Source organism: Saimiri boliviensis, chromosome 10, assembly GCF_048565385.1.
Source record: "Saimiri boliviensis isolate mSaiBol1 chromosome 10, mSaiBol1.pri, whole genome shotgun sequence".
Classification (NCBI taxonomy): Eukaryota; Metazoa; Chordata; class Mammalia; order Primates; family Cebidae; genus Saimiri; species Saimiri boliviensis.
The window spans coordinates 95,655,335-95,677,304 of NC_133458.1; the positions used below are offsets into that span (position 1 = coordinate 95,655,335).

The 21,970-nt window shown below is 39.6% G+C and overlaps 1 protein-coding gene and 1 long non-coding RNA gene across 3 annotated transcripts in view; both read left to right on the forward strand.

Annotated features, from left to right (window-relative positions):
• The window catches only part of CHN2 (chimerin 2), a 327,734-nt gene that overhangs the window by 5,748 nt on the left and 300,016 nt on the right, over positions 1-21,970 (forward strand). The gene's annotated exons all lie outside the window — the stretch shown is intronic.
• On the forward strand, positions 118-20,990 carry LOC141580159 (uncharacterized). Its single transcript, XR_012512253.1, has 2 exons — positions 118-9,698; positions 10,013-20,990. It is a non-coding gene; the product is annotated as an uncharacterized LOC141580159 (long non-coding RNA).

Below are 21,970 nucleotides of genomic sequence, written 5' to 3' on the forward strand. Positions count from 1 at the left end.
CCTCTCCCACTTCTTCCTTCCCTCCCCTCCCTCCTCTCCCCTCCCTCTACCCATCTTTTTCTCCTTCTTCCCTTCCTTCCTTTCTCCCTCCCTCCCTCCCTCCCTCCCTCCCCCACCTCCTCCTTCCCTCCCTCCTTCCCTCCCTCCCTCCCTCTCTCTCTCCTTCTCTCTCTTTCCTCCTTTTGTCTCTTTCTCTCTCATATGTTTTGGTCAGATTTCTATTTAGAGAGATTTTCATGAATCCCACATTTAGTTTTCTTTAGTGTTGATAGTTTGCAAATCCTCTGGGCACCCTCCGGTTTCTCCTTCCCTTTGGCCCATGGGAAAGGAAGCTGGTATTCTGTCTCTCACATGGATTCCGGTTAGGGGTCAAGATGGGTACCTGTGTCTCTGGCACAGCCTGGTTGGTGTGACAGAACACACTGATTTGTCTCCAAGCTACTAACAAATGCGTAGGTTTATTTAAAGTCTCCATGGCTAGAGGAAAGGGCAGTTAGGTAGTGCCAGGTAGCATGTTCTGCAGAGGGACCTAGGTGGCTGTCCTCTGGGATCTGAAGCTGAAGAGCTGGGATGAGGGTGTCATCAAGTGGCCACAAACCTTTCAGCTGTGCATTCCGGGAGGGCCAGCTACTAGCTGCTTGTGCAAATAACCTGCTTTTCTCCTCATTTATAATTAATCGTACACCTTTGTGGGGCCGGTCTTTGAATATGGTCTGTATAGTATGGTCTAACTGTGACATTGCCTTGCTTCAACAGTTTGGCCTGTCAAAGTCACTCAACCTCAGCCTATTTGTAATGCGATGTAAGATATTATTTCAAATCAACCAATATTTAAGTCTCCTAAGAAATAAGAGCTGGACCGACTAGACTGAGAGCGAGGAGGGACCTTGGAAGTTGTTTAACAGATTCCAACATTGTATAAGAAAATCAGAGCCCAAGGAACTCAGAAACTGTCTAATGCCACTCAGTTAGCTGACAGCAGAGCTTGAGCTGGAACTGTCGTCTAGGACCCAAGCTCCTATGACATTAATGTTCCGCACACCCACTTCCTGGCTCATCCTAAAGGGTAGCATCATCCTTAGAGAATTTCTTGTAGATTACTTTTTTTTTTTTTCTTTCTGGCCTCATAGAGGCTGTTCTATTTAATTATTTAATACTTTCAAGAAAGAAGTCGTAAAGTGCTTTATATTTTAAATGGGCCTCAGATTGCCAGGCTGTTGTGCCTATAAAGACGCAAAGATTTAAGTGGCCTAGGTCTGCCCTAACTGCGTATAACTGTGTTGTCCAGTGTGGTAACCACTAGCCACATGTGGCGATTTAAATTTTAATGTAAAAATACTCAGTTCCTCAGTTACCTTAGGCACATTTCCAGTGCTCAGCAGCACACGTGGCTAGTGGCTGCTGTATTGGACTACACAGATACAAAACATTTTTATCATTTTTTACAGGAAATTCTCTTGGGCAGCATTGGTACACTAGATCAGTATTTCTAAGACGGAGACAAAACTAACGTAAAATCAACAAGCTAAACGAGAACATTGGATCTGGTGCGCTCTCGCTGCTGTGTTTGCTCCTTGTGCTGTTCACGTTATCTTTCACTAATTTTGCAAATTGACTTTTTAAAAAAGTAATTTCTTGATAACCTCAAGGAAAACTGTGGCATGACAGCTGGAGGATGATGTTGGGGAAGGTAATTTAAAATGTTGGTAAACTCCTCTAGTCCTGAGGTTTGAGTCAAGCTTTATTTTAAAAGTGGTTTGTTGCTTCCCTAATGGCAACTCAGTTTCTTTTTCAAATAAACCACAGTGAGTTCTAATTTCACCCTCAAAGAGGAAAAAAGTGTCCAAAAAAAAGTTGGATCTTATCATTGTATCTCTTTTAAAAACATCATAAAGAAAACTGTGTGGACTGAGGTTGCCAGTGGCATATATAAGCCGTGTTATTTAAAAGAGATTTTCTGCCAACCTGGCCATCAGCAGCTAGCTAGACGGATTTTTGCTTCTACAAAAGGCCCACATTAGGGGAAAGCAAATGCATTGGTTTTTAGACGATAAAGTTATCTTTTGGAATTTTGAGTACATTTAATTGGGGAGCAATGCATGCAAGTAAGATGCAGGAACGTGACAGTTTCTAAGGAAAGGAAACAGTTCTCCTTGAACTTCTGTTACCGTCTTCAAGTGCAAGAAAATGGGAAGGTGGAAGGTATCTTTAAAGAGTCAAGCAGCTGTCAAGAAAGAGGTGAATGTTGAGGCTATTGGACTCAGAAACTATAGTAAGCAAAAGACTGATATGTGTGGCTTACTATTTATTGACATAACTCAGATCATAGATTTAGGGCACTGTGAATCACATAGTGATTCATAGTGATAACCTTATCACTATGGGTGATAACCTTACACAATTCTTTTCACATCAGAGGTCCAGTTCCTGGATTTTACTGGGTCCTATCATTGCCCTTTGCACCCTCAGTAGGGGCTGGGTATTGTTTTTTTCAAGGAAGTGAAACCTAGCACTTCCTTACTAGTTTATGGAATGCCACATGTGCTTTCTTATATGATGTTGCTTCCAAGGAATAAGTACAAGAGACTGTGTTGGGACTGCAAAGAAATGGGAAGCAGGGAGCATGGCTGTCGCAGTAGACCTCCTGTAGTATCTTTCAGAGGGCGGGGCTGCCTTAGACCTCTAGGGACCTGATTCTCAAGACCTAGACCTGTACTGTCCATGTGACAGCCACACGTGGTTTTCTGAGCCCTTGAAACATGGCTAGTCTGAATTGAGATGTGCTACAAGTATAGAATAAAGACTAGCATTCAAACACTTAGTACAAAGCGAAAAAATATAAAATATCTGATTCATAATTTTAAAAATATTGAATATGTGTTTAGGTGATAATTTTTTTTTATCTAGGCTAGGCATGGTGGCTCATGCCTATAATCCCAGCACTTTGGGAGACCAAGGCAGGTGGATCGCCTGAGGTCAGGAGTTCAAGATCAGCCTGACTATCATGGTGAAATTCCATCTCTACTGAAAATACAAAAATTAGCCAGGTGTGGTGGTGCATGCCTGTAATCCCAGCTATTCGGGAGGCTGAGGCACAAGAATTGCTTGAATCCAGGAGGCAGAGGTTGCAGTGAGCCGAGATCCTGCCATTGCATTTCAGCCTGGGCAATAAGAGCAAAACTCTGTCTCAAAAAAAAAAAATATATATTAAATATAATATATTTTAAAAATTATTTTTATTTTTTAAAAATGTGTTTAAGGTAGCTACTAGAATATCTGAAATTACATACATGGCTTATGTTATATTTGTATTGGGCAGCTCTGGTCCGGATGACTACAGTGGGAATGTTCTAGCCTGGATCGCAGAATCTGCCATAGAAAACGTGCTACACTGCTCAGTGGCTGTAGCCCCGTCTGCTTACCCTCCATTCACCAAGGCAGAAACTTATCAACGCAGCTCAGCCCTGATTCTCGGGTCCCTGTTTGGTTTTAGTCCCAGACATTAGAGATGTCCTTAATTTTTGTGAATCTTCACAGTGATTTTCCATTGAAGTTCTATAAAGAGGAACAGGTTGGGACATTTGTCAGATTCTTGTTTAGACAGATTTTTTGTTTTGTTTTGTTTGGGCTTCAGTGTATTCTCGGCTTCATATATTTTCGTTAGATTTATGTACACCCCTCTTTCCAAAGAAAGCCTGCAATGCCATGAAGCTGGAAAGAGAAGCTGAGGAAACAAAGCACACATTTTTCTCTGTGTGTGTAGAAAACTCTTGTCTGATAGCCTTTGTATCACGATGCCCTGCCACAGACAAGTATGTGTGTTTACACACACATGCATACACATGTGTATGTCTGTATGTGTGTGTTTGTGTTTATATATGTGTACACAGAAAGTGGAAGTGGATTGCGTTTCAAACACAAGTTATTTCTCACCACATTTATATCACATAAAAGTTAATATCAAGGGAAATGGAAAGTCAGGCCTAGCATTACTTTTAGTAATGAAATAATTCACTTGGGATTATGCTAATGATATGTAGATATTAATACACATAATTTGGCTGCCTAATATTGATTTAACTTGCTCATTCCCATTCTCTTTATTACAAAAAAATTACCCATTTTGTTTTACAGTCCTTGTCCTCAGAGACAGTGAGATCCAGTAAATCATATTAATTACCAAATTACCAAATGCTTGTTTGGAAAATAATACATTTTGCTGATTTTCATATGCACAGAGAGCACTATTCTCTTTCAGTATATACCCTTGGAGTTGTTAATTTCTGGTTGGGGGCCTGGTTAGCTCTAGCCAACTATCCTCTCTGGATCCCCCTCATGATCAGTGTCTAGGGTTGAAGGTACACCCGATGACCAGGGCTCAGAAGTTTTTGTTCCATGTGAGGTCAGTACACCCTAGGGTTGAACTTTGGTCTCAGGAGAGCCCAGGTCCTATGCTTGCTTGAAGCCACTAAACAAATCCACATGCCTTTTTTCAGAATATGAATTCTTCAGAGGAAAAAGCAATTGACAGAAGCTTTGTAAACGCTCCTGAAATCATTAATATGAGATTAAGATTAGGAATAGAATTACAGCAAATCTTAGGCAATTACACATGTAAGACATGATTTTGAGTTAGACGATGTCATTTGGCTTAAGAACATAGTAATTGCCACAGTACTTACTTGGTTCTGTATTCTAAAGTAATAGCATGAAGGGTGTTTTGTAAAAATGCACAACCAGCCTTTCAGGGAGGAGATGCCCTGCAGACATCTGACTTTTCATAAATAGCCGAGTGTAAAGCTGTCATTCAGGAGTTAATGTAAATGCCTCTGAATCCATCTATAGTTTTAGCGTCTGCTCCTTCTTATAGTAATGAGTTTCAGTGGTTTTCTACCTATAGAGCAGATGCTGTTTCTTCCTATTGCTTTACATTTAACTCTCTGAAACTTATTTTTAGCATCTATGTTTGGGTTTCGTGAATTAATGTGGGTTCACTTGAACCATAGACTCCAAGGGTGGCATTGTGTTACAAGCATTGGGAAGTTGAGGACCTGGCCCAAGCACCAGCACCAACTAGTCTCAGAGATTCTATTTTTTAATCCATAAAATGGGCTAATAACACCTGATGTTAGAATCAAACGTGTGAATGTCTGTGAAGAAAACTTGAAAATCTGTGAACGAAGCATAAAAATCCCTGATCTCATGAAGCTCATGTTCTAATAAGATACACCACAGGTTCCTTTCCTGAGTGATAAGTGATCACCCAGAGCTCATGATTTTCTAAGATAACTGGAAAAGTTTCTCCTAAATAGCTTACCTTGCTCTTCTTCATAAGCCTTTCAAATCCTTGCTGTGTAATCGTGCCAATATAGGATTTCTCTACTCTGTGTAAGGCTCCAGTATGTGTCCTGCAGTCCCAACATTTTAAATTAGCTCAGTCAACCCAAGGAACACCACTGTTACACGCTCCCATCCAGAGGAATGGTTCTTTTATAGGTAAAAAATTTAGACATATTTAAGGTAAGATACAATATATACAGAAGAATATCTGTATATATTGTAATAGGCATCAAGTTATGAAGCATAGCACATAATTACTAGGAAAGCCACCACCCAGTTTAGGACCATTGCCTAGCCTTGCGTCTCCCTCTGTATTCTTCTCTCTTTCCTTCCCTATCTTATTTCATTCCCTCTTTCCAAAGGTAACCACTGCTCTGACTTTTCAGCTTATTCCTTTGCTTTTCTTTTTAAAATGACTTTATCATGGATCACTGAAATACCTGCTTCACAGGGGCAGCTATTTTTGTTTGGTTTACTGCTGGATTTTTGGTGCCTAGCAGCGTCTGGCATGTCCAGGCACTCAGTAACGGTCATAGGAGTGCAAATGTAGCCCCTTCCTTATCTTTTGTATGTAAATCAGTTCTGCAAGGACCCTGTCACCAGTTTATATTAGCCACATGCCTTCAATAGCTTTTAGAAATTGTTTTTCTCCCCCAGATGGAGAGTCTTGCACTGTCCCCCAGGCTGCAGTGCAGTGGCATGATCTCAGCTCACTGCAACGTCCGCCTCCTGGGATCAAGGGATTCTCCTGCTTCAGCCTCCCAAGTAGCTGTGATTATAGGTGTATGCCACTACACCCAGTCAATTTTTGTGTTTTAGTGGAGATGGAGTTTCACCATTTTGGCCAGGCTGGTCTCGAACTCCTGACCTCATGATCCACCCACCTTGGCCTTCCAAAGTGCTGGGATTACAGGTGTGAGCCACTGTGCCCAGCCTAGAAATCGTATTTTTAACTTACTTTATTAATTTTATTTTTAACTTACTTCCAGTGGGAGACTCTGAGCAGAAGCACATGAATTTGTCTGAATGCGGACTTTTTACCTTGATTTGTGGTTCACAAGCACATTACAGGAGTGAGTAGTGAATACTGAAAAAACAAGTGATAAAGGTAGAGTTCAACATGGAGAGCTACAGGGAAAGGGAAAGGTTTTTTTTTTTGTTGTTGTTGTTTGTTATTGTTTTTGAGACAAAATCTTGCTCTGTCACCAGGCACCAGGCTGGAGTGCAATGGGGCGATCTTGGCTCACTGCAACCTCTGCCTCCCGGGTTCAAGCAATTCTTCTGCCTCAGCCTCCTGAGTAGCTGGGACTACGGGCACGCACCACCACACCCAGCTAATATTTGTAATTTTTAGTAGAGAAAAGGTTTCACCATGTTGGCCAGGATGATTTCGATCTCTTGACCTTGTGATCTGCCCGCCTTAGCCTCCCCAAAGTGCTGGGATTACAGGCATGAGCCACCGCGTCCGGCAGGGAAGGCTTTAAAAAGCGATCCTGCGTACATGCTACAGCAGGGATGAGCCTGGAAAACAATATGTTAAGTGAAGAAGTGAGAGACTGCATACTGTATGATTCCACATATCTGAAACACTCAAGATAGGCAAATCCTAGAGACAGAAAGTAGATGAGTTGTTCCCTGCAGCTGAGAGATTTGGAGTAAAATAGGGAGTGACGGCTAATAGGTATGAGTTTTCTTTTTGCCGTATTGAAATTGTTCTAAATTTGATTGTGGTAATAGTAGTTACACTGTCTGTTAATGAACTAAAAGTCATTGAATTGTTTGCTTTTAAACAGGTAAATTGTAGGGTGTGCGATTTACATCTGAATAAAGCCATTATTTTAAGAAGGCAAAGAAATTGATATATGAGGAGGTCAAACAGTCATAAGGTGAGCAGACAGAAGAAAACCCATAGGTCAAGTCCTTCCTGGACAGGTTGCTTGTAATCAGATGGGAGACGTTTCAATCCATATCCACTGAAAACTTGGTCAGCACATGGGGGTGCCCCTTCTCTTTCCATTTTCATTTCCACATTCATCTTTTTCTGCAGCCAGCCGCTGACCTTCTCAGATAGTTCCATAGAGAATTCCTCTCTGGGGCTGGTTAGCTCAGCCTCCACTAGAGAAATGCCTCCCTTCATTCGTATCCCTGAAAGGCCATGGCACCCTCCTTCTCACTGAAGAATGAGGGAGAGCGGCAGGTCCTCTCTGCTACTGCTGGGCAAAGCAATTAGTGCATTTCTCATGACTAGTTAATTAGATTTTTATTCAGCTTCTTAAACCCTGGGCACAACTCTATGACCTCGAAGTACAGTGTGAATCATCCAGGAACCAAGTTTCCCTACTGTGTGCCTGTTGCTCCCGAGTATTATTCGTGCATTGACGTGTCTGTGGCTGCCTCCATATGCCCCCACTAGATGGATGCTCGTACAGACGTTTCCAAGGATATCATCTGCTGGTTCTTTTGTTGTTTCTAATCAAAGAGCCGACACCCTTTGATCACAACAGATCACCGTATTGTACTAGAAAGACTTTGCCGAAAAGACTAACATATTACATGCTTGTAGCTGTCACAGAGGTTCTGATAGTATTTACTTTTACCTCAAACAAGTAAAGAAAAAAATGTGTTTGATCAGATCACATCGAAAATATGAGTGATTATAAATAGGAAATTTTCCAGAACCATATATTGTTCACTATAATGGACCTAGCCCATGAGCATTTTTTAATATTTGATGGTTTTGAGTGCCAGGTTGTTGCAAAAGTCCTCTTCTTCCTCTGAAGTACAGAGACTCCTCTCCTCTAGGTAGATCTACTTTGTTAGTTGGAGGAAGATTGGCCCTAGCTTGGAGCTAATGGAGGTAAAGACAGACGTCTTTGGGGAACTGAGTCCCTGGGTAGCTACTTTCTTGGGCAGGCTTCAGTATCCAATGGCCTGCATGAATTGATAGGATGGCTGCCCTTCAAGTTGGTCATGGCCTTTGCTCCTTTTTTCCTTAGGGAACTGACACAGCCACCCCCACCAAATACAAATAAATGCCCATTCATGGCAGTGTGAAGACAAAGCAAGTACTCGAACTTCTTCCTTAAGTCTCATTCAGAGTGTTTTCCTGGCAACCCCTAGAGGAAGTGGGCACGGGCCACAGTGGCTCTGTTGTTCTGGGTTCTCCCTCAGGTGAAATCTGGCTGCCCTGGGCCCTCTAGGACAGCAGCACACGTGGGGGTGGTATTGTGCCTTGCGCCGGCCTCTGCAGCCCCCCTGACATCTCACATTTTAGACTTTGTTCCTCCTGCTTTCTAATGTCACAGGCTAAGCCATCTCTAACAAAAGACTCACTGTTCCTGGGACCTGCTGTTCACGCAAACATTTCTCATGCTAACACCAACACGTATCACACATTCACACCTCCTCACATCCTGAGCAGACCATTCCAGGATGCAATTATTGTAAGGGTTAGGATGTTTCAGCCGCTAATACAGAAAACTCTTAAGAAGAAGTGCTGAGGTTCCGTGGTTGTAGACACTGCAGTATATAGCTCTGTCTGCTTCTCTCAGCTCTGCCCTCTTGGTTAGGGCGCCTTTCCCTCAGCCTCATTGTCTTTACAATGTCAAGATGACAACAGCAGTCCCCTGGCATAGTATTTAGAAACAGAGATGGGGAAATCTCTTCCTCCTGGCCCTGTGAAAGAGAAGAAAGACTTTCTCAGACACACCTGCCCACTCCCCCCACCAGCAGCAAAGTTCCCTTTGCCTCATTGGCCACATTTTTGTCACATGCTTACATGTGAACCAGTCACTGGCAAGGGAATAGGATTCCCCTGATGCACTTAGTCCAGTTGTGACCCCCTTCCTGGAGCGCAGATGGACCAGCCTCTCCTGATGGAGTGAAGAGGCCTGAACAGAACAGGGTTCTGTTAAGGGGGAAGAGGGAAGCAAGAGCATCTGCCATAATTATGTCATGAATGTCCTCAGCCCTTAGAATCTCTAAGGCCACCAACAAAACACTGAGAATTCCAAAATACATGGCCTCTCATGGTCAAAAAGCTTATTATCGTCTTACTTGAGAAAGAAGCAATTAGTGTAACTATTCATTTTGTAAAAATATCACTCCCCGAAAAATGGTCTGCTACCCCACTATATTAACATGACTGACAACCCATGTGTTGTTTTCACTTGTTATTGCTTTATGGTTTGAAGCATTTTGTTTTATGGTTATGAAAATACATAAATCCATTAATTCAAAACTGTTTAGGGTCTTTAGCTCTAAGGAGAAGTAGGACAGTGAGGGTTGAAGGTTTAGATTCTTGACAGGCTTTAACATCCCTGGGCCTGATGGTAAGTTGGAACTTTATTATTAGAAAGGTGGAGAATCGCCGGGCGCGGTGGCTCAAGCCTGTAATCCCAGCACTTTGGGAGGCTGAGGCGGGTGGATCACGAGGTCGAGAGATCGAGACCATCCTGGTCAACATAGTGAAACCCCGTCTCTACTAAAAATACAAAAAATTAGCTGGGCATGGTGGTGCGTGCCTGTAATCCCAGCTACTCAGGAGGCTGAGGCAGGAGAATTGCCTGAACCCAGGAGGCGGAGGTTGCGGTGAGCCGAGATCGCACCATTGCACTCCAGCCTGGGTAACAAGAGCGAAACTCCGTCACAAAAAAAAAAAAAAAAAAGAAAGGTGGAGAATCATAGTAGTTGAGTCAACCCACTGCCAGTTGCTATGGGAGGCAATTTTGAAGGCTTTGATTTATGAGAAATAGTGATCATTAGCAGCTCTGTTTTTAAAACAGATTCCTGCAAATTGTCAAGTCTAGTGGAATAAATGTATTGGTGCCTATCTGGAGAAATAATTTCACGTTATTCCCAAGGAAAAGGGAACAGGCAGAGGCTTTTGGAGTAGACTCCTGTTTTGCATTGTTATGATGGGCCAGGCTGTGTAAGATCAGTGGGTGAGGAGTCATGTGACCTAAGTCTGCCCTCCTTCTGTCTCAGCATTTACTTTCTGTGTGTCCAGGGGCAAATTACATTATCATTTTGTGACTTTGATGCTCATCCGTAGTATTATTAGTTTGGCCCAGATCATCTCTGAGAGTCTTAAAAATTTTACGATTTTTCTGATTCTGCCTATTTCCTCTTGCCAATTTATGGTGCCTCGGTGGTCCCCCAAGGAAACAACGCTCCTGTATGTAAATCAGTTACACCCTCATACACACATATTTCAAATAGCAATTACCAGTGGAATCATTTGTTCCAGGCACCGAGTCTGTAAGACTGAGGACTGTTGGGTGTCTGTTGTTGGGTACTCTACTTGCTTTTCAGTCTTTACTCTTAGTAATAAGCCCAGAGGTAGTCCAAGTATGCTCTAGGGCAGTATCATACAAGCCTTTTGAAACATGACCTACACTATGAAACCCAGCACACACGTGAAACCCACACGTAACATGCACACATTCACAATTCATTCAATATGTATTTATTTACCATGTTCTAGATTTTAGAGATACTGCAATGAACGAAGCAGACAAAAATTCTGGACTTCGTGGAATTTCTAAATACAGACAGTAAACCAACGGAACTATATATAATTTGTATATATAAATGTATATCTTTTATATATAATTATATCTATTGATTTATATATTAGAAGGTGATAAGTTCTACGGAGAAAAATAAAGCAGGAAGAGAGACAGGAAATGCTGGGGGTAAGGGGGTCTGTATTCTAAGTTGAGTGGTCAGAGAAGGCTTTACTGAGAAGGTGACACTTGATGGAGAGAGAGCCAGTCATGCAGATATTTGGAGAAAGAGCGTTCCAGACAGAAGGAACTGCAGAGTCCCGATGTGGAAGCGTGCCTGGTGTGTTCCAGGAACAGAAATGAGGCCAGTGGAGTGAGAAAGGGGTAAATAGGATGACAGAGGAGGAGGCAGATCATGGAGGGCCTCATAGGCCACTGTAAGGGCTTTGGCTTTTACACTGAGTAAGATAGGTTGTCCCTGGAGGGTTCCAGAAGACAGTGGCATGATCTGACTTAGGTTTATTTATTTATTTATTTTGAGATGGAGTCTTGCTCTTGTCGCCCAGGCTGGAGTGCGGTGGTGCGATCTGGGCTCACTGCCACCTCTGCCTCCCAGGTTCAAGTGATCCTCCCACCTCAGCCTCTTGAGTAGCTGGGATTATAGGTGCCTGCCACCACACCCAGCTTGTTTTATTTTTTATTTTTAGTAGAGGCGGGGTTTCACCATGTTAGCCAGTCTGGTCTTGAACTCCTGACCTCAAGTGATCCAGCTGCCTCGGCCTCCCAAAGTGCTGGGATTACAGGTATGAGCCACCGCACCTGGCCGACCTGACTTAGATTTTAACAGACCCACTTTGGCTATTATGTTGAGAGTAGACTAAACAGAAATGCTCATGGTGCGCGCGTGCGTGCTCGCGCACGCGCACACACACACACAAGTTCCTCAAAGAAAGTTCATCCAGGATGTGTGATATGCTCTGATCCTGTCTTTTTTATTGTATTTCTATTCATTTATCTAAAACTTTTCAGGACTCACAAGTTGACTTCAGGATCCACTCTAGAGTGGTGACTGGCACTTTGGAAAACAGATTAGAAATTGGTCTAGAACTCCAGAAATGTGGTAGATTCAGTTAGCTTGCTCCAGGCATGGTTGTGGTATACAGAACGCTCTATAGGCCCCATAGTATTATTTAATCATGTTCAAGGAGCTTTTATTGATTTTTTTAACTTGCTACACTGAGTAGCACTATTTTATTGAATGATCATTTAAAAGTTTCATCTTTCCCTACATATCCATCAGGCTTTTATTACAAATGTAGATTTTAATAACTTTTTATAAAGAACATTTCAAATATATTTAAAGTAAAGAGAAAAGTAAAATGAACCTCTTAACATCCAGCTTCAACAACGATTGCATCATGGGCTGGTTTTACCTTCATTCCACTGCATACCCAGGATTACTTTGAAGCAAATCCCAGGCTTGGCATCATTTCATCTGTAAATATTTCACATAGTAGCTCTAAAAGAGAGGGACCCTTTTTTACTTTTCTTTTTTAAAAAAAAAAAAAAAAGGAATACTGCATTACCGTAATCTTTGTGCATACATTCACACAAGCAGTAATTGCCCTTTTAAGTTTGATCAGCAGTATTTTTATTCATTCGTTGCAGAAGGGAAACACAAGTGACCTTAATGGAATGAAGCTGTGGTCATGCTTTCCCCCTCCTGATTCCAAGGATGGTGTTTTTGGATGCTGCTAAAACCCCCTGGTAAAGAAATACTTCCTCATCTTCAAAAATGAGTCAATTTGATCCTATTTCCCTTTTAAGACTTCTATTTATGCTCAAATATGGCCTCTTTTTCTGTGGCTCTTGAGTAATCATCAGCAAACACCTGGAGTCGGGCCCTAGGTCTTAGTCATGTACCACCCCAGTGACTTAGCATGGTTCCCGGCATCCAGCAGCAGCCGTCCCATTTTCGTTAATGTTTTACTTATTTTGCTATGCAGACGCCTGAGTACCCTCACCCTAGTCCTCTGGCCCGCCATTCCCTTTTTTTCCTATGTTGCAACCTCATTAAAATCTGGCTTTTCTAGGAAACCTTATCTCTACCAAGATGGAAAGCCTTTGTGGATGAGTATTAACTCTTTGATAGGCACCTTCAGGTTAATCTCAACTCTTACAGAATTGGTTCTGTTCCATGAATTTATGATCCTTAGTCAATGTCGTAATGCTCATCATCCTGTGGTATCTTTCCTAATCTCCACCAACAGTTTATTGACCAGAAACTAACTGACCCAGGCTACATTACTGAAAACTTTGTCATTTCTGAAGTTGATTAATAGTCATGATTTCAGGTGTAGGTAGGGACCTATTTTTACACTTGAATGTATGTTATATAGGAACCCACCATTGTATGTCCCTTACTCAGTTAATCACCCAAATATTTTATCTATGAAACTTGGCAGGGAGATGGCAATAACCTGAACCTTATTTTTCTCTTTGTTTCTTTCTCCTTTCTCTTTCTCATCTCTCTTTCGTAAAGTGTGAGCGCAGAGTGGGTGTCAGCCACCATGCTTGGCTTTGAGGATGTAAAGAGTTATGTACAGTCTGCTTGTAACTCTTTATTCAGTCTCTTCTCGGTGAACTGTCACTCCAGGAAGGGAAGGGTCCTTGGGTCACCACTACTAGCAGAGAAGACTGCCACATCAGAGCTTCTTAGAAACTTTTTTTTTTTTTTGGATGAATGACTAAATAAATGGAGACATGAACTTCACTGGAAAGGAGCTCACAGTACAAAGTTTGAGAGTGAATCTGGACTTGGTAAAACTCTGCAGAAATTTTGAAGTCATTAACAATTAAATATTTTAGTTTATACTCTTCCCCCAAGTCGTTACTCAGTCTGAGATTTTTTATTTTTGTGCCTTCTCATAGATGCCAGCAGAAGTTCTGCCTGGGGATGTTTACAGTGGCACAAGTATAGCTCCTAGACAGAAAAGAAGGCTGAGGCTGTCCTCTGCATTTGCGTCCATGTTTTTCCTGGAGTATGTGGTTCTAGCTACTTGAGGCATTCCCAACTTCTCATTCTTTCTACTTCTGTAAATGTCACGGTCTTGGGAGGCCTCCTGGAGGCCCCCATTAGGCATCTTACTTAGCCTGGAGCCAGGCCTGTGGTTGTACCGTCTGAATACCAGGAAAGCATTTTTTAAATCAGCACACTCATCTAAGTCTGTTTCCTAAGGTGTTTTCTTCTCTCTGAGTTGCAATTCTATGTTACATGCGAGGAGACATTTACTTCTGGTTCAACAGGAATTAAAAGTACTTGTTGCTATGTCATTCCAGAGCAAGGATTTACTTCTGCTGTAAAGTTAGGTCTCTAGTGTGTGAGTATGTGCGAGTGTGTGTGTATGTCTTTGTGGGATGTCACACATAAGTGTATGTCTAATAAGGCAGATTCCGTTTCTCAGGGAAAGAAAATGTTCAAGAGACCATAACCTATGGGACCAAGTTTTAGCTACTGTCTTTTCTTTTGGTTTTAAATTATGCACTCCTCTTCCTTAAGTGACTGATTCTGAATATGAACACGCTCTTTTAAAGAGTAGAAATGATATCACTTAACGTTTAAATAGTTATTATATAATTAATCTTATTATGTAAGCCAATTTCTCAAAATCCCCAGGTGAAGTTTGTAACTAAGCCTAAGTAATTCTCCAGGTGTATTGACTGACAAGCGGTGTAGTAGAAATGTCAGAGAAGCAGCTATTGTTGAGAGAGGCTGGAGCTTCTTTTTTTTTTAGTGTACGCTTTCATTGCTGAAAGAGTCCTTGTAGATTTTCCTCAAAATTAAGAAAGCCAGAGGAAGAGGAAATTACAATTAATAGCCTAAAAATTCCAATTAATCTCTCAAATAGTGATTAATTTCCAGAGACACAGAGACTCTGCAGTATATCTGAGAGGAAGGAAAAGACAATTAGGGTTGGGGAAATTGGTAGAGGACACTTGGGTCGGTGGAAATCCCACCAGGATTGAAAACTGCACTAGGATTGAGATAATTGACAAGGTTGGAAGCTTGCCAAAAACTGAATCAAGTGCTGTTGCTTCCTAATGGGCAAATGTGCCCATTTTGAAACCCACTGGCCATATTTCCTAAAACTGTCTATTATCACTTGGTGGAAATCTTCAAATAAGATCCATTATCAAATTACGTTTCTTTCTTTGTCGCTTTTTAGCTTAGTATTCTGCTAAGGTTTTGGCCTCTGCCCCTCGTCCTGCTTTCTGTTACCTTGGGGCTGAGCTCTTCTCTCTCCCCAGTCAGCCTCTCAGTGAGCTAGCTCAGATCTATGTTGGTTTAAGATAACGGATGCTTTAAATTTCTGAAACCGCTGATCTAGCTTGGAAATCACAAGGACCAAAATGATATTACCACCAAAAAAATGATACTATCATTTTTTTCTTCTATAAAGGTAAAATAATACTGTGGCAATTTTTCAGCGCAGAGTGTTGAGGCTCAAATGAATCAGAATGAAGGGGAAATTTATGCTTATGAAACAGGAATGCTATGTTTGCATGGTTGGATGGACTCCGTCTTAGGCAATTCGGAACTTAGTTGTATGTACCTGAAGTTTTAACTACACGGTAATGAAGATGGTGTTAAGCTTTTACAGGAGCATGGCTTTTAATCTACCCTTTCTCTCCAGCATACTAACAGTACTTATTAGGAGAAAAAACCTCCAGAGAGTCAGAATAAATATTATAGTCCTTTGAACATCTAAATACATGCAGCATTTTACAGAAATAATGTAAGCGAACTAACTGTTCACGGTCAGCTGGAAAACTTAACTTTCAGAGGGATTTGACCAGCTATACTGACCTAGAAAACTAAATAAGCAGTTTGGAAAATCTGGTTTGTGCATATAATTATTTTTATATTATCTCAGGCTGTGTCTTGCATTGGATAAACCACAGTAGTTATCTGACCTATTGCTTTACCACTGCCGTTGCTTCAACACAGTAATTATGTAAGACTCAGCAGGTTTTTAACTAACTAAATGCATGTGGGACATTCCTTCAGCAGCCTATCTGGAGACTACTCAAGGGCTGTTTATCAGTCTTTCAGTTTGAATGGAAAAAAAAAAAAAAAAAACCTTAAAATCATGACCTGCATTAACGTGTAAACTTGGAGGGCCATTGTGGATATATTTAATACCAGCACTTGGCATTTTTGTTAGCCAAATTGAAAATTACGACGTATCAAATATTTCTAGTTAAAATAGAAAATTAATCTTCACGAAGAAAGAACCCTAACAGCGCTTTTTATTTGAATACAAATATTTAGTTGGGATATAGGTTATAGGATGTCTTTAAGGCCCTAAAGTCCTTTGGGTTTACTCTTTCTAATTCTAGTTCTTCCTCTAGTAGCTTGGAGCAAATAAAAGTGATTTCCTTTAACACGTGCATGTGCTCCTAAGGATATCTGAATAAAAGACACATATCTGATCATTTGCCATCTCAGCATCATCCCTTGGGCAGCCCGTTGGAAGGCAGTTTAATCTGAATGCGAACTAATGCTTATGCGCAAGGAGGCATATGTCTCTTCCTGGATTTGAAGGAACTGGCAGTAAAGTAGTTTCACCAGGATTCCCTGGATGGCTTATCATCCTGATGAGCTAGCATTGCAATCAGCTGACATTCACTTTCTTAAAAACATGAAATTGACTGGTAGGGTTCAGATATTAATAAAACTAGTTTTAGCCTGTAGTTTTTAACCCTTTTCATCTTACATTCAAAAAAAGACAGTTAAAAAGATACCATGAATTGGAAGTAATTACAAAGCTGTAAAGGGCCAATATTAGTCTCATTAGGGATTGTGATGTCCCCTCCCACCCATCCCCCAGCCCTCACCTTCCACGCCCTCACTTGCCAGCATAACTCTCTTTTCACATGTAACTGTAAATACCAGACAGCAGAAGTCACGCCTCGTGAAGGTAGACATGTGGAGTGGTGGAATCATTTAATATCTGTGTTAAAAGGTTATATCCTAGTAAGATACACATTTTAAAGTTGGGTTCTAATACAGACAAGAGGTTTAGGCTGTTGTAAATGTGACGGGCTCTGTCAGAAGCCGATCCAGTGCTTATTAATCCTGACTCACAAAGGGTGGGTTTTGAAAACAGTGGCCCGGGCCACATTCGAGACCTGAAAAAGTAGACTCTCCTCAAGCTAAGGCCAAATCATACTCAAATGTAGCAAGGTAATGAAAGAAACACTCACTGTTTCCCACCACTGTGTAGTAAGCTGTTTAAAAACATTGTTTAAGAAAGGTTACAATTGCTAATTTAAAAAGGACTGACTTAAGTCAAAGATGTATTTTCCCATCTTTAGAATAATCATTAAAATAATAAAAGAAGTTCAATTGAAATGCTAATAAGGGAGAAAATAATTTAAAAAACAACTTGATTGACTAAAAAGAAAGTGAAAAGAAGAAATACAGGAACAAAGAATAGATGTGATAAATGGAAAACAAATTAAAATTGTAGACTTATAAGAAACTATAGCAGTAATTATTTTAAGTATAAGTGGTTTCAACATTCCTATTAAAAGAAAAGATTGCCAGATTGGGTACAGATAACCAATTGTAGTCAGTTTAAATATAGTAGGTTTTAAGATACTTTACTAAGTTTAAGATTTAAGATACACTATGTAGACTGAGAAATGTTAGAGATTGATGTACCATGCAAAAATTAACTAAAAGCTATAACTGTATTAATATCAGACAAAGTAGACTTTAATGCAAAAATTACTGTGAGAGATACAGACGGATATTTGTTAATGATAAAAGGAAGTTGTCCAAACCAGGTGGCTCATGCCTGTAATCCCAGCACTTTGGGAGGCCAAGGTGGGCGGATCACGAGGTCAGGAGATCAAGACCATACTGGCTAACATGGTGAAAACCCATCTCTACTGAAAATACAAAAACTTACCTGGGCATGGTGGCATGCACCTGTAGTCCCAGCTACTCGGGAGGCTGATACAGGAGAATCACTTGAACCTGGCAAGCGGAGGTTGCAGTGAGCTGAGATCAAGCCACAGCACTCCAGCATGAGACTACCCCTCAAAAAAAAAAAAAGTTACGCCAATCTTAAATTTGTAGGCACTGGACACATCTTCAAATTTTGTATAGCAAACATAGGCAAAACTCAAGGGAGAAATAGACAAATCCAAAAATCATTATTGGAAAAGAATTTTAGGAAGATGACAGTCAACAAAGAAATTGAAAAATATGATTAAACAACTTTACCTGGTTGATGAATATACAATATTTCATCCAACAACTACATTCTTTTCAAATGTATATGGGTCCTTTTTGTAAGTGCTCATGGAAAAGTTAATAACATAGAATATATCTTGGCCATAAATTATGTGTCAATAAATATCAGTGGATTAGAATTACTGCACATTTTCTGAGAAGTATAAAATTAGGATTCAGAAATAGATACCTATGAGATTTTCAAATGTTTGTAAATTAATGAAAATGTTTCTAAATAACACATGCAAGAAGAAATTACAATATAAATGAGAAAATATTTTGAGGTAAGTGTGAAGATTATGAAAATGCAATATATAAAAACTTGTGAGATGGAAACTAAACCAATACTTACAGGGAAATTTATATTTTTAGTATGTATGTAGTGGAAAAAGAAAAAGTTGAAAATAAATGATTCAAACCTCCAACTCAAACTAGAAAATAATCAGCAAATTAAATCCAAATATGGTAATCACTTGAACCTGGGAGATGGAGGTTGCAGTGAGCCAAGATCACTCACACCACTGCACTTCGGCCTGGGCCTCCACAGAGGGAGATCTTGTCTCAAAAATAAATAAATAAATAAAAATAATTAAGAAAAAAGAAAAGAGAAAAAGCAAAAGTCAGCAGAAATTATAGAAGTAGAAAAAGATATACAATATTTGAAAATTAACACAACTGTGATTTTTGACAAGATTAATATTGGTAAATCTCTAGTAAACCAATCAAGGAAAAAAGAGAAAATACAAGTTAGGAAGTTCAGAAAAAAAAAAAGGTATCACCACTACATGTCATAGAGATAATAAAGATAATAAGATATTATAATCAACTTTATGTCAATAAATTTGACATCTTAGATAAAATTGACACCTTTCTGTAAAAATACAACTTACCAAAATGGACATAAGAAGAAATTAAAAATATGAATAATCCTAAGTTTATATTTAAATTGAAGCTACAATTAAATGCCTTCCCTGAAATTTAATTTCAGACCCATATTGCTTTAGTAATAAATTATTCCACATATTTAAGGAAGAAATAATGCCAATCTTACAAAAACTCTTATAGAAAATAGAAAAAGATGAAACATTTCTTAACGTGTGTGAAATCAACCTAACCCAAGTTTGACAAGAACTTTCTAGTAAAGAAAATCACCAGTCAGTATCTTTCATGAATCTTAAAATATTTGTTTAGCAAATCAAGTTCAGGGATATGTAAAAGAAATATGTCATGATCAAAAGGGATTTATTTTAGGAATTCATGGTTAATTTAACATTTAAAAACCACTCGGCCAGGTGCAGTGGCTCGCTCCCGGCACTTTGGGAAGCTGAGGCGGGTGGATCACAAGGTCAGGAGTTCAAAACCACCCTGGACAACATGGAGAAACCCCATCTCTACTAAACATATAAAAATTAGTCAGGTGTGGTGGTTTGCACCTGTAATCCCAGCTACTCAGGAGGCTGAGGCAGGAGAATCTCTTGAACCTAGGAGGTGGAGGTTGCAGTGAGCCAAGACCAGGCCACTGCACTCCAGCCTGGGCAACAGGGTGACACTCCATCCAAAAAAAAAAAAAAAAAAAAAAGCCTTATTAAAAGAATCAGAGGAAAAGTATGTTATTATTTCAGTAGATAAAGAAAACTAATTTGATTCAACACTTGCTTATAATAAAAATTCTCAACATACTAATAGAAGGGAATTTCCTTGATGTTATATAACCTCATAGTTAGTGATAAAGTAATAAATGATTTCTCTCTGAGTTTGGGAACAAGGAAAGAGTGTTCACTATCACCAACTGACGGTTTTAACCAATGCAATAAGCCAAGAAAAAATTGTCGTGAAGATTGAAAAGGATGAAGTAAAACTGTTTGCCACAAGTGATAGAATTATATATGTAGAAAATATAAAATTATCTCCAAAATTATTGAAAATAATGTGACTTTAACAAGAATGCTGGAGGCAAGGTCAGTGTAAAAAAAATCAAGTCTCTTTATACTAACAACAAATAAATAGAAAATGAAATTTTAAACGGTTATTTATAGTAATGTTAAAAAATCAAGTACCTAGCAGCAAATCCTTTTTTTTTCATTCAGCTTTTAAGTTCCGTGGTACACGTATAGGATGTGCAGGTTTGTTACACAGGTAAATGTGTGCCATGGTGGTTTGCCGCGCAGATCAACCCATCACCTAGGTATTATGCCAGCATCCATTAGCTATTCTTCCTGATGCTCTCCCTTCCTGATCCCAGCAGGCTCCAGTGTGTTGTTCTCCCCATATGTCCATGTGTTCTCATTGTTTACCTCCCACCTGTAAGCAAGAACATGGGGTGTTTGGTTTTCCATTCCTGTATTAGTTTGATGAGGATAACAGCTTCCAGTGCCATTGATGTCCCTCCAGAGGACATGATCTCATTTGTTTTTATGGCTGCATGGTATTTCATGGTTTCTATGTACCACATTTTCTTTATCCAGTCTATCGTTGATAGGCAATTGGGTGGATTCCATGTCTTTGCTATTGTGAATAGTGCTGCAATGAACATACCACATGCATGTATCTTTGTAATAGAATGATCTATATTCTTTCGGATATATATCCAGTAATGTGATTGCGGAGTTAAATGGTATTTCTGTTTCTAGATCTTTAAAATCAATGTGCAAACATTGCTTGCTTTTCTATACACCAACAACAGACAGAGAGCCAAATCATGAGCAAACTGCCATTCACAATTGTTACAAAAAGGATAAAATACCGAGGAATACAACTAACAAGGGAAATGAAGGACCTCTTCAAGGAGAACTACAAACCACTGCTCAAGAAAATCAGAGAGGACACAAACAGATGGAAAACATTACATGCTCATGGATAGGAAGAATCAATATCATGAAAATGGCCATACTGCCCAAAGTAATTTATAGATTCAATGCTATTCCTATTAAACTACCATTGACATTATTTATAGAATTAGAAAAAAATTTTTAAAATTTATATGAAGCCAAAAAGCTTGAATAGCAAAGGCAATCCTAAGCAAAAAGAACAATGTGGGACACATCATGCTACCTAACTTCAAACTACACTACAAGGCTACAGTAACCAAAACAGCATGGTACTGGTACAAAACAGACACAGAGACCAATGGAACAGATAGAGAACTCAGAAATAAGCAATAAATCTAGTAAGAGATGTTCAATTGTACTGGTACAAAAACAGATACACAGACACAGAATAGAGAATTCAGAATTAAGAAGCAATAAATCTAATGAGAGATGTTCAAAACCTTTACGATGAAAACTGCAAAATATATTGAGAAATATTAAAGATTATTTAAATAAATGGAGTGACATCACCATGTGTCCAGATTAGATGATTGTAAAGATACAGTTTCCCCTAATTTGATTAATAGATTGAATGCAATTCCAATAAAATAAAAATCAGTCCATTAATTTTTGTGAAAACTGTCATGCTGGTTCAAAAATTTAAGTGGAAATATACAGCACCAAGAATAACCAAAGCAATACTAACTAAAGAAGAAAAGACATGGAGAACTTACGTTGTTAGATATTAAGAATTATTATAAAGCTGCAGGAATTAAGATAGTATGGTATTGGCTCAAGGTACATGAATAGAGCAGAGGAATAGAATCGAGTTTGGCAGTCATGGTTTCAGATATATGCATATCTGACAAAGTACTTGTAGCCAGAATATGTCAAGAATCTTACACAGCAGTTGGAAAAGTACAGTCAACCGAATTAAAATTTGGGCAAAATACTTGAAAAAGCTTTCAGAGAATATTACAATTTACCGTAAGCATAAGAAGATGCTTAACGTT